The 13045-nt window shown below is 46.1% G+C and overlaps 1 protein-coding gene across 2 annotated transcripts in view; it reads right to left on the minus strand.

The window, feature by feature from the left end:
* The window catches only part of IGSF9B (immunoglobulin superfamily member 9B), a 1223958-nt gene that overhangs the window by 546585 nt on the left and 664328 nt on the right, over positions 1-13045 (minus strand). The gene's annotated exons all lie outside the window — the stretch shown is intronic.

Consider the following 13045-nt stretch of genomic DNA (forward strand, 5'->3'; position numbering starts at 1 on the left):
GGTGCGGAGGAGCAACACCCCACAAAGGAGCATGCCCAGCACAAGGGAAGATCTGCAGCGCCTGTGGAAAAGCCAACATTTTGCTAGCGTGTGCCTGTCCACACAGAGGAAAAAGCTCAATGGCCCGCCCCGAAGAGTGAGACAGATAGAGCCACTGCCAAACGACTCCACCAACAGCGACATGGACGATGACGATGCGGACACAGCCTCCGTCCACGTTGTACGAATGCTCAACACCCTGGCAGCTAGGCCATCCGCAGAACCTATGTGCACAGTCAACGTGCAGGATCAAGCTGTGGCGGCCCTGATTGACACCGGAGCAACGATCAACCTAATGGCAGCCAGTGTATACCGGACATTAGACACTCCACCAGTGCTCCATCCCACGAGAGTACAGGTGTACGCCTACGGCACCAGTCGGCCCCTACGCCTGTGCGGAGTCTTCCGGACAGTAGTGTCACACGAATCCCATCAACTACACACCAAAATCTACGTGGCGCAAGAGGGATCCGGATTCCTACTTGGCTGCAGAACTGCCCAAGACCTGGGACTGATACACTTCGCCCTCACAGTCCAAGCCCACAGCCTCGACCATCTTGTGCTACAACACACATCACTGTTCGAAGAGATTGGCTGTTTGAGAGGACCCGCCATTCACCTCCACATAGATCACTCGGTCGCCCCAGTGGCCCTCCGGCACCGACGCATCGCGTTCCACCTACGACCCAAAGTGGAAGCTGAACTGCGAGTGCTCGAGAGTGCCGGAATCATCGAAAGAGTAAGCGGGCCCACTCCATGGGTATCGCCCATCGTGGTAGCCAAGAAACCGAAGCAACCTGATGCTGTGCGGATCTGCGTGGACATGCGCATCCCCAATCTCGCGATCAAGAGGGAGCGCCATCTGACGCCAATCATAGACGACATCATAGGCGAGTTATCAGGATCAAAGTGGTTTTCGAAGATGGACCTGAGGTCAGGATACCACCAAATCCCACTACACCCGGACTCACGCCGGATAACGACCTTCTCCACTCATGCAGGCCTGTGGAGATATACCAGACTCAATTTTGGGATATCAAGCGCAGCAGAGGTGTTTCAGAACATTATTCAGAATGTCCTGCAAGGGTTGGATGGCGTGCTAAATGTGAGTGACAATATTTTGGTCCATGCGGCGACTCTGGATGAACACATCCGACGCCTCCAAGCTGTCTTCGCCAGGCTACAAGAGCGGGGTCTAACCCTCCACAGAGAAAAGTGCGAGTTCCTGCGAAAAGACATTAGCTTTTTCGGCTACAAATTCTCCGACCAGGGTGTGGGACCGGACCCCGACAAAGTCAAAGATATCCATGAAGCTCCCGCCCCGACATCAGTGACCGCCGTCCGCAGTTTTCTTGGGATGGTCACATACTGCGGGCGCTTCATTAAAGACTTATCTGCCCTCACCGGCCCTCTCCGGTATCTCACGAAATCCACAGCCACTTGGGAGTGGGGGCCAGAACAGCTAGAAGCCTTCCAGAAAACCAAAGCAGCACTCTCAGCAGACACGACTCTGGCCTACTTCGACCCTCGTTACGAATCACAGCTCGTGGTGGACGCCAGCCCGACCGGCCTAGGAGCCGTCCTGACTCAACAACAACCATGCGGGGAATGTGCCCCCGTCGTGTATGCGAGTAGAACCCTCACAGCAACAGAGCAACGATACTCGCAGATCGAGAGAGAGGCCATCGCCATCTTGTGGGGGTGCCGGCATTTCCACATCTACTTATACGGACACCCATTTGTGGTAATCACAGACCACAAACCCCTCATCCCGCTTTTCCAAGGATCATCTTCACGACCCCCCCCTCACATCGAGAAGTGGGTGCTCCAGCTCCTGGAATTCCAATTCACGGTGGAGTATCGGCCAGGCACCAGAAACACTGCCAACTACCTGTCGAGGCATGCCCGCCCGGTCACTGAAGCAGAAGCCGCGGAAGCCGACGCCATGGAGGAATACGTCAGAATGATCGTAGAGCGATCGAGACCTCTGCCGATCTCCCTAGAAGATGTAACACAAGCCACCAAGGACGACGACTGCCTACAAATCGCCATTCAGGCTATCCAGTCGGGGAACTGGAAACCACTCCAGAGCCCAGCATCATTCCGCACCCTGGAGGCCCAGGCGACGCTAAGAGCACTCCACCAAGTCCGAAGCGAGTTGTCTATCTCTCCGGAAGGATGTCTCCTGAGAGGCCCTCGCCTGGTACTGCCCGACAGTCTCACACAGCAAGCAGTCCTTTTGGCCCATGGCGCACACCAGGGCATTGTAAAATCAAAGAACCGCATTCGGAACAAACTCTGGTTCCCGGGGCTCGACAAGAAAGTCGAAGAAGTCATCCAACGATGTCCTGTGTGCCTGGCAACCGGTTTGCCCAACCCCCCAGCGCCTGTGATCACAGAGGAAGGGCCGACGGCCCCGTGGGTGCGCGCCAGCGCAGACTTTGGTAGCCTTCCTGGCGGGAAATACATGTTTGTGGTTGTAGACGATTTCTCAAGGTACCCCGAAATCGAGATCCTGCCCTCCACCGCAGCCTCCGAGGTAATCCCAAAACTAGAGAAGATCATCGAAACCCATGGCCTCATGGAAGAGCTACGCACCGACAATGGACCTCCCTTCAACAGCTGTGAACTAACAGAATACCTGCAATCACACCGCATCAAACACCGGAAAATAACCCCTAGGTTGCCTCAAGCCAATGGAGAAGTCGAGAGGCTGATGAGAACTCTAAACAAGACTATCCAGATTGCAATGACAGACGGCCAGAACCTAGAGCTGGCCCTTTTCCAGTTTTTACGAGAATACAGACTGACACCCCACTGCACCACAGGGATTCCTCCAAGCCGCCTATGCTTCAATAGGGCAGTTATGGACACTCTCCCACACCATTCCATGTGGGCATCGGCTCCAATTCCCTGTAACGATCCATGGAACAACGAACAAAATCTAACAGAGAGGCGTCCCGGAGAAGAAGAGCGTCAGACAGCCCCATCCAAGTAGGCGACCGTGTGCTTGTGAAAGATCGCCATCCCGGGGGAAATTCTGCCTCCCTTTCGAGTTAGACCCATGGACTGTCACCAATGTCAATGGCACCATGATCACGGCGGTGAGAGGGAGAGAGAGAGTCACCAGAAACGTGTCGTTCTTTATAGGAATCATGAGTGGGGAAGAGGATGGTTTCCCCGACCCTACAGAGCCCTACATAAGACCGACCCAAGGCCCAAGAGGAACAGAGGAAGAGGACACTCCCAGCAAGGAGGAAGGCCCAGAAATAGACTCAGCCGCACTAGCCCCGAGCAGACATGAGTCGCAAGTGGCCCAAAGCCACCCAGGAACTGCCGAGGCCAAAGACTCTGAAGAACCAGCTCAAACCCCGTCAGGCGAGCGCAGCCAAAGCCAGTACAATCTGCGCCCCTGCCCAAAGCCATCCCAAAGGTACCGAGACTTCGTAGCCCGCTGCAGACGTTGAAAGAGTTTGAGCTGTGTCTCAGCCTGCATAAAAGTAAGACTGTTCCTTTATTGCATCATTGCCATTTCCAGAGACTGTGATCGGAAATTGTGATAAGTTATGTTATGTTTGTCCTGTTTTCATCTTGGGGTAAAGGAGGAATGTAGTGTTGCCGTAGGTGGGCGCAACCACATTGGCCCACGACCAGAATTGCCTAAATGCTCCGCCCCCCCTTCAAACGTGAGTTGTGTGGTTTGGCCCGACGTTGAGACGGAGGGCACGTTCTGTAATGAACAAATAGTCCAGGGCCCTGGGCGTGGCAGGCAGTGTACTGACCACCAGCACAGTAACGTGTGGTCTCCCATTTGTTTATTGTTAGGCCCAGACCAGGACACTACAACATCAATGGGTGTAATCATTACAACTTTAGCCTCATATTCCTACATCGGAATAAAAATACGGAAACTAGTGTCAGATTGAAATAAAACGGAGGAATGACACTCCGATGCTTTCTAAAGTCTATACGATGTGAAAGAGTGCTGATACCTTTATAAGTCGATCCGTGCTCGTGATCGTCTCCCACACTTCCGCGTTTGGAAACGCTGTCCCGAAGTGCACTATAGATTTAAAGGCATAGCGCCTGAATTGTGGGCTTGCCGGCAGGGTTCGAATCCCACATATTCCGGGTTCCTTGGGAGGTTTGTCAAATGCATACTTTCAGCAGCTGTGTATGTGCTGGTGATGGTGGGAGAACAAATGGAGAGACTAGCCCGTTACAGCCTCTTTAGGTTTCATGCTGAGCTATGAGCTCTGCAAAAGCCAGCATTTCTTTTGACTACAAGTTCCGTTAGGGAAAATCTAATTGCCCTGTTGCAGCCCATCGCTGACAATTCTCACACCGAACAGATCTGAGAGGGTAGGGATCGAGGGAGTAATTGAAAATTCAAAGGTCCTCTGTACTGACACTGGCTTCCAGGGGTCGCCAGTGTCAGTCAAGATTTCAGCACACAAGTGAGAAAGCAAGAGAACACATGCACTTGCATTGTGCCCTGCGGTACAAGAAGAAAAAAAAACAGCTCACTGATGTGGAGCTGTGAGAAAATATAAGCCGTTTATTCAAACGGATGGTTAAGAAGGAATGCTTCAGAGAAGAGACAAATACAATCAAAAAGATTAAAATCAAAAGCCATTGACAAAAACGCCCACTAATGGTAAGCAATGGGCTGGCCGGAAACCTATTTTAATTCACATCTTTACACCTGTAGGACCTTGCGAACTTTTTTTGGACCATCTACATGAATATTTCGTCTGTCATACCCAATTTGGCTTCCTAAGATAGGTAAACGCTTCATCTTTATCTTCAGTCCCCGTCTGAAATTAGGCATGCGCATTATCTACTATCTGGTATACTAACAACCTTACACATACTCCTTTATTATCATCCTATATTAGCATCTCCAGACAGACAGTCCTGCTTTCCAGACAAATTTGACCCCCTTTCCTGTGAGAATCTGCACCATTTCAATCCAGGTACAATGCTGGTTCCCTTTTATCATCCGTACCTTTCTCTCCCCTCTTCTTTTTCTCTCTTGTTCTCTTTTTGCAAACCACACCCCTTTTTTTTCCCCACCCACCCCCCTTTCTTCCCCCCCCCCTTCTTTTACCCACCTGCCCTCCCCAGTCTTCCCTCTTTCTCTCCCTTTCCCCGTCCTTGTTTCCTGGTCTTCACTCTCCTTTTTCTTTTCATCCTCTTCTTTGTTTTCCCTTCTCCTCCCCATCTCTTCTCCCATCCTTCTTCCAATAACACCAATTGTCTGAGTTTACAGTTAGTCAGGATCAATATTGTAATATGTTGTATAGATAATCACTATGTGTGCCCCCCCTCCCCTTTCCATCTTCCCCACTTTGAAACGTACTGCAATGTACCATTCCATGCAGTTAAGCCTATGTATAGCCAGTTAGGATTAATACCCAAGCATGTTATATATATAATCACGCATGTACCAATTCGAATGGGCAATACATTGTACATAATTGTAAATATTAGGACAGGTTTTGAGCACTTATAGGACACTATTGTTCCCTTCTTCATCACTGTATAAATGTACCATATGTTTTCTGTTTTTTAATATGTAAATATCTAGGACAACATACTGACACTGACAAGCTTTGCTATTATTTGTATTTCTTTATGTGCATAGGTTCGCCTGGACATTCACATGGCTCCCTGATGAAGGCCCTCAGCCGAAACGCGCGTAGTTGTTATATTCAGCCATGTTTTTATGTATAGTGTGTTAAAACAAGCTTCCATACAGTTCTCAAATCATGATTTCCTTTGAAATGTACTGAACTGCACCAAGAACCAAACTATGTGTATATATATGTAGATTAACCATCACATGTATAGTGGAGGCACGCACACAGAAAAACTCGCAACAAAGTAAATGTGTTTTTATATTAACTATAAACAAATTGTCACAATCTAATTAAATAAAGTCTATATTTTTGTACCATGCACTTTGTTTCCCTATAGTCATTGCTGTCTCTTGTCAGGTGTTGTCCTTTAGTTAAACCAGTTCCTAATTAACCTTTTTTCCAAATACGGAAACCTATTTTAAACATGGGTATTAAATACAAAAGGCCTTCGGTCAGAACTAAATATGCCAAAATGGCCCCGGTGTGTCACGAAGCTTGCATCATGATGTATGGGTACAAACTTGAGTACACATTGGGGGGCATTGTGGAATGGCTTTCCTTTAACACAAAACCCACTCCAGGATAGGAGCCTATGCGTCCACATGCATCATGATGCATGCCACTGCATGCAATCTGACGCACTGGCAGCAAATCGGTCATTGCCTAATCATTTGCAAAGCCAATCATTTAGCATGTTAAAATCAAGAACTATTGACTTTTCCCAGGCTTGGTATTAATGTGATTACGTTTTCAGGCTGTGTATGCATGCTTGAGGATTTATTAACATCCTATAGGTCTTTCTGGGCAATCGTCTGTGTCTGAAGTAGTTGAAAAGTACAGTTGTGTTTTCAACAGTATGATACACTGTCTATATAATTTACGAATTAAAAACAAAATATATTGATGATTGGGATGCCATTTGTGAATGTCAAGTAGGGTAAGAGCTGTCTTCAGGTTAATAAATGTAAGGAGTATGTCAGGCCTGAGTACACAAAGGTATTTTATAAGCTTATACAGCAGACGGCATGGTCCGATGAAAGGTGTTCACCCTTATGGTGGAGGGGCATTGCCCACATTTCTACAGACCATTACTTATAAGGGCAGAAATTAAGTCAGTTATGCCACATCCAGGATCACACTGATTTAATGCAGCTGCTGAGGATCTTTATTGTTTCTTAGGGATTTGTTGATCTTTAGATCAATCGTGGTGCAAGTTTTATACTTGCAAATAATGGCATAAAAGCCGCAGACAAGGGATCCTGAAAAGTTATAGTAAGTGTCCGTTAGACGGGATGGAAGATAGATCCTGGTAGCATTTTGGGAGTGATGGGTTTTTAGACCTCTAAGCAAATCCACTCTTTTCAGAGGCTTAGGCTATCACACATGAAGTGCGTCCATCCCTATACCCACAGAGCATTCTGGAAACTGTTGTTGGCCCTGTGCAGCGCACACATTTAGCACAAGGTTTGTCTGAAGACCAAGCTCAAAGCCAACACCTCCACTCCCAGAGTCCACAAGGGCAAAGTCAACTACCATGCCCTGGGAACTATCAACACACCATGGAAAAACACTCTAATTCCACTGCCAACAAACAGATGTGGATGCTGGTGGCTGTGTCTGTGCCAAGATGCAACTGCATTTCACTAGCAGATCCAAAAGACCGAAGTCTAAATGGCACAGAAGTAAGCTGTCAGGCCAAAGTTGTGATGGAGCATCTCTCCATTGTGTCTTGAGAGTAGCCTAGTGTGCATTTTCAGTGTTATCGCTGGAAGTGCGGATAGTCACAGGAGTTTGCTGTAGCAGTTCGGGCATGGCCACTTCAGGGCAATGAGAATCAAGTTACAGTGACCCATTTTACTCAGTACCCTGAGAATCAGAGGGAACACAGGAAAGGTGTATGCAAAGATGTTGGACCACTTGATTTTAAAGGCATTGCTCTTGGTTCCAGGTTGCAAACCTTGCTAACAAAGCATTGGCATTTCTTGCTGGCCAGGGTGGCAAACATTCCACTGTGGGGTGGTCCAACTTGTGAAAGATGTAGTCTACTTGATCCTGGTGGAGTCCAGCCCATCCCCCACCCCAATGGTAGTCCAGTAGTACTCAGTTCAATGAGAGTACTGCTTGATTGTTTTGGGTACCTGTAGGTTTACCACAGCAATATCGACCTCATGGGAGATTGCACAGGCCCAGTCCCACAGTAGCTGCTTCTCTTCAGACAGTAGCTGGGCTCGTGTTCCTCCCTGACTGGTAACGTAAAACATCAAGGTTGTGTTGACTGTCTTGAGGAGGACTGATTGTCCTTCTAATCTCAGGACGAGAGACTTCAAACTCAGTCTAATGGCTTGGAGTTCCAGGATGTTGAAGAGGAGCATATTTTCTGCATCAGACCAGAGGCCTCTTGTTGACAGGTCTGCCTGTGATCTCACCAGCCCTCCATGAATAAGTCCATTGATAACATTATTGTCAATTGAGGATGAAATATTACTATGTGTCTTAATTTGGCACCACAGTCACCACAATTGTACACTTTTTTGGTATTTGGATGGAATGTATGTCCTGTGGATATATGTGGGGAACCCTTTGCCATAGCAATCTTGTAACTTGGACCAGGTCATCCTACGAGCCAGCCATCTGCTTTCCTTGGTTGTCTGGTTCTCCCAAAGATGACATCAGGACCAACAGAGACTTTGATATCCTGACCATGCCTAACTGCAGGGCATAGAATGCCTTTACCATGGCTTGGAGCTTCTTTGCTCTGTCCACTGAAGGAAACTCCTTTTCCAACTGCCAGCCCACCATTGCTCCCAAAAATGGAAGTATTGTCACTGGCTCTACAGATGACTTGTCGATGTTTAGTATTATTCCTAATCTATGAAGCAGATTGATGCAGGCAGATGTAAAAGCCTTTGCCTCTTTCCTTGATGACGACTTGATGCTCTAGTTGTTCTTGCACAGGTACAATTATTGACCCTATCCTCTTAGGAAGGAAGTAATTGTCACTAGTCAAAATAAAGTGTGTCAACTTGAAGCTGAATGCAAGCACATTGAATTGATGCTGCCCTGCCACTGAAAAGCGGAGGTACTTTCTGTGTTTCTGGTGTACAGGCATATACTAATAGGCACCCTGAAGGTCAGGTAATCTCCTTTCTGCAGCATCAGGAGGACATCTTGTAGCGTTTCCATGCAAATAGACTGCTTCTTCAGGAACTTGGTCAGGGCCTTGTGGTCTAGAATGGGCCCTGCTTCACCCAATGTACTTTTTGAGTTAAAGAATTTGGAATAAAAGCTATGGTTTCTCAAGGATCTTGGCATTCTCTCTATTGCTCTTTTGAGGAGAAGAATTTTGTTTCAATTCCCTCAAGTGAAGATGATGTTCGTTCCTTGGTGGAAAGACAGGTGGTTTCGAAAACACTCCAGAGTGTGTCAATATTATAAAATCTGTAGCACCTATTGGATATTGACTTCCATGCGGGGCAAAAAGAGAAAATCTACCAGAGCCTGCTGAGTTGGAAATGGGGTGGGTTTGGGGTCAGCTGTGAAGAGGCAAGCTCTCTTTTTTGTTGTTGTGGTAGTGCCATCTGAGAGACTTTCTTTTTCAGTCTAGAAGATCAGACAAATCCTCACTCGTGGTTTCTGTTGGATGAATATCTTGCTCATTTCTGGACTGACTTGGGAGGTAATATGCTCGGCTTGAACCTCCACATTGGTTAAAATCTCCCCAGTAGGCATAGGATCTTTTTGAGCCATGAAAAGTGGCCGAGCCAGGCAATCGATATTGCTGAGCTTCAAGGGACTTTGTTGTGTCGGTTTTAATATTTTGCAGGGCAACTTTCAGGTGGTTTGTCCAACAAATGACATATCCTCAATATTTCCTTGCACTTCTGGACCTCAGCCATCCATGTTTCCTTAGAACAGCTGCTCCAGCCAGCTGGTGAAAGCCACATTGGATACATCTATTGAAACGTCATTAATGGTTACTGATGTTTGGTTTCCATGCTTGACGAACACCCTGGTAGTCTCACCTGTCTTCAGGGATGAGATTGATCAGTGGCAGGTTGTCATGCCACATCTGACAGTCGCAGAGGCCCAAAATTGTTAAGACACTTGTACCTTTGGCAGATGCTGCTAAGGAATTTACTCTCCTGTCGAAATTATTTATAGTTAGTCTATCTCTGTCTAGAGGAGACGATGACAGTGTGATTAGCTTCTTAAATCTGCATTGGGTCTCTGAAATGATTATGGAATCTGTCCATAGATGGGCAGTAACGTAGAATGAGACTAAATATGGGGTCCTATACTTTTTTACCACATAGGGTACCACTGTTGGAACCGTAGCGGGAATTTTCATAATTTTTAGGCCTTCTCACCAAACAAAATTCAATATGGGTAAACAAAGCATTGCTGATCCATTGAGAGCAACTGGAGATTGAATCTTTTACCTGCCTTTCCATGAACGCATAAAAACAAGCTATGTTGTCTGGTTTGCCACCCTTCTTGGAATTATATAGTCATCTCATTCATCTCTGCCTTTATTGTTTCTCTCTCAGAGTTCACCCTTTTTCCTCAAAATCTAAATACTGTTTGGAAATAACTGAGTCTTCGTCCCCCATGCTCTTATCTGTTGGTAGGACTATTTGGTGGATGACAGCTCTGGGAGGTGTCCCTGGCAGTCAATAAGGCGAAGGAGGCAGAGGCATGGTTAGAAATGATGATTTGGTAGGTGTTGCCTGCCCGACAGGCCGTTCAGGAAGCAACCTTTGAAAGGTATCTATCATTTGCTTTAATGTTGTCATAAATGCAACAGGCACCTTTATGACGTGTGGTTCCTTATAGAAACAACGAGGTCCACAAGATTGAGGATGGTTGACAGCTACGAAGGTCTGTGGCTAACATCCATACTGCCAATAGTTTTTCTCTTCCTATATTGCCTTTTCCTCAAATTCAGGGCTTAATGCACAACCAGCTGAGTAAGTTTGTATGCCGCTTCTCAGGTGACATCCTAGCCACAGACATTGTCCTCCAGCTTAGATTTGAGAATCTGGGTGGAAAGACTTGCCACCTTTACAATTGAAAGGGAAACTGGCATCGAAAAATCAGTCATCAATGGTATTGTCGACAAGGTCATCTTCAACAGCGCAACATAGTAGGCATCAATTCTGGGCTTATCATCAAAGGGTAAAGATGGCTTGTCATGGAGGGGTCATTGGTGACGATTATCTTGTTGCCTAACGAGCTATCATCAAGGGCTTTGTTGTCGTTGACAAAGAAGTCCTCATGGTCATTGAAGAGGCTCGGCCCATAGGACTCAATGGGAATGTAAATGTGTCGATCATTGACGACTATAGCTTTTTATTCACCGTCAACTGGGATGACTGAGTAATCACTGGTGAGAATGTCAGTTTAGTCGGCGCATCAAATGCGCTTAATTTTCATGCAGTTTTTTGTGCTGGTTGCCGTTCACCCATCCTGGAGTATTTTTCTGAGGTAACTCCAGTTTTTTCCTGTGCATTGGTGGCTGCTGGTACTTTATGTTGAAAGTAAAGCTTTAGAAACTTCGTTTGTAAAGTGCTTGGTGGATCACTTTTCACACTGTAATCCCCAGAAAAGAGTGCTTCCCCTTGGAAGGGAGCTTTTCATTTTCTCCACCACATATAGTGCCAACCTCCTCTTCCTATTCTTCATAGTCTTGAGAGGAAAGGTTTTACAGATGATACAGTGTGAAGCCTTATTTGATGAAATAAGGCAATACATTCACTGCTCATGCGAGACATTGGTATACATCTGTTCACAAAAGATAGGGCAGGATTTGAAAAAATATTTTTCTGTTAGTCTGGATGACTGATGTTGACCGAGGAACAGAGAAAAGGCGAGGAGTCTAGAAAATGGAGATGGTCTACAAAAGTACCCCAAAAATAACTTAGCATACTCAGGACGCTGAACATAGGGCTTCAAGTACAGGCTAAAATAGGTAAGTAACAGACTAAGGTCAAAGAGTGGTACAGCGGAGCCCTTCTTAGGGACTTCCTCACACACTATTTGCAATAGTAATCTGAGCTATGGTGGCCCTGGGAGGAGGAGGAGAGGTTAGCACTTCTATCTCTTTGGCTGTTGTTGAGGTCTATGGCCAATTTAACACTGTTTACTGCTATTTAATGTTACCAGGGATTCCAAGACTGACATAGAATTCTTCCAGTGTGTGACTGTATGAAAGATCCAATGCTGAGGAACCCTGGTGGCACCCCTGCTCCCCTGTCCCTTTTCACAACATTGTGACAGGTAAAGAACTGCAAAATAATAGAGGCTACTGATTTTATGATTGCATTCAGAGAGTTGGTGCCTCTGAAACAGATAAGAATGCTCTCAGCCTGTAGATCACACTGGGAAAATCATAGCCCTCAATCAGATGAAGGGATAGGAATCAACTGCCCTAGTCCTACTCCACTCAACACAACCAGCAGGTGGAAAAGGATTGGTTAAGCTGATAGCTTCACCAGTGTCCAACAGTGAGTCACATGAAAACTCTTCTAGGTGCCTTGAATACCCTACGGAGTAGGCCAACCCGAAGAGGCAAACACTTATTTTCCTATCCCCTTCTCCCATGGAGCACTTTCTTTCCAACTCGGTATCACAAGTCAATTTTGCAACCAGTGAGTCACATTCTTTTTTCTGTCACTCCAAGTTTGAAAGGTAAATAATCTTTTTTTACAAATAGAAAAAAAAACTGGAAATACCCAAAGGATGGGAAAGCAAGCCAAATTCAACCAGTTCACGAACACATGTTCTCAAAAACACTGAATTGATGTCACCAAACCAATCTTAATAACTAAATTGGACCGACTCAATATTTAGAGTGAAACAATTCAGCAGAGTTGGCCCCTTTGTGAAGTGGGACACATAATAAGTGAATGGACCATGTATATATAGTCCATGGCTATTTTCAATGTTATTTGACTGTATGTACACTGCTATATTAATATTGACTACCAAGGGTTTCCAGGCTGACAACGAGGAATATTGAAGCATGAGAATTTAATCTTTCATAGATTGACATGACTGAAAAACTACCACAGAAAATACTATATAATCTGACAAAGAAGCGGTAAAGAGGCTTACTTAATTAAGGGCTGCACAGTACCGCTTGACCTAATGCCATTTTAGATGCCTATTGCATGTCTTGGTAGTAATGCTTCATAAAGGTGTACATTAAAAACCAAGCTGCTGCTTTACAACTGCCAGATATCAGCACCCAAGAACAAAGTGCAGCTGTGGCTGCCAGGAGAGAGCATGTATGTTGCTTCTGAAATGTCTGCCAAATTTCAGTGCCATTAAGTGACACACACTGAAATCCAAAGGGCAATGTCCGC

This window comes from Lissotriton vulgaris, chromosome 2_1 (genome assembly GCF_964263255.1).
Source record: "Lissotriton vulgaris chromosome 2_1, aLisVul1.2, whole genome shotgun sequence".
Lineage (NCBI taxonomy): Eukaryota > Metazoa > Chordata > Amphibia > Caudata > Salamandridae > Lissotriton > Lissotriton vulgaris.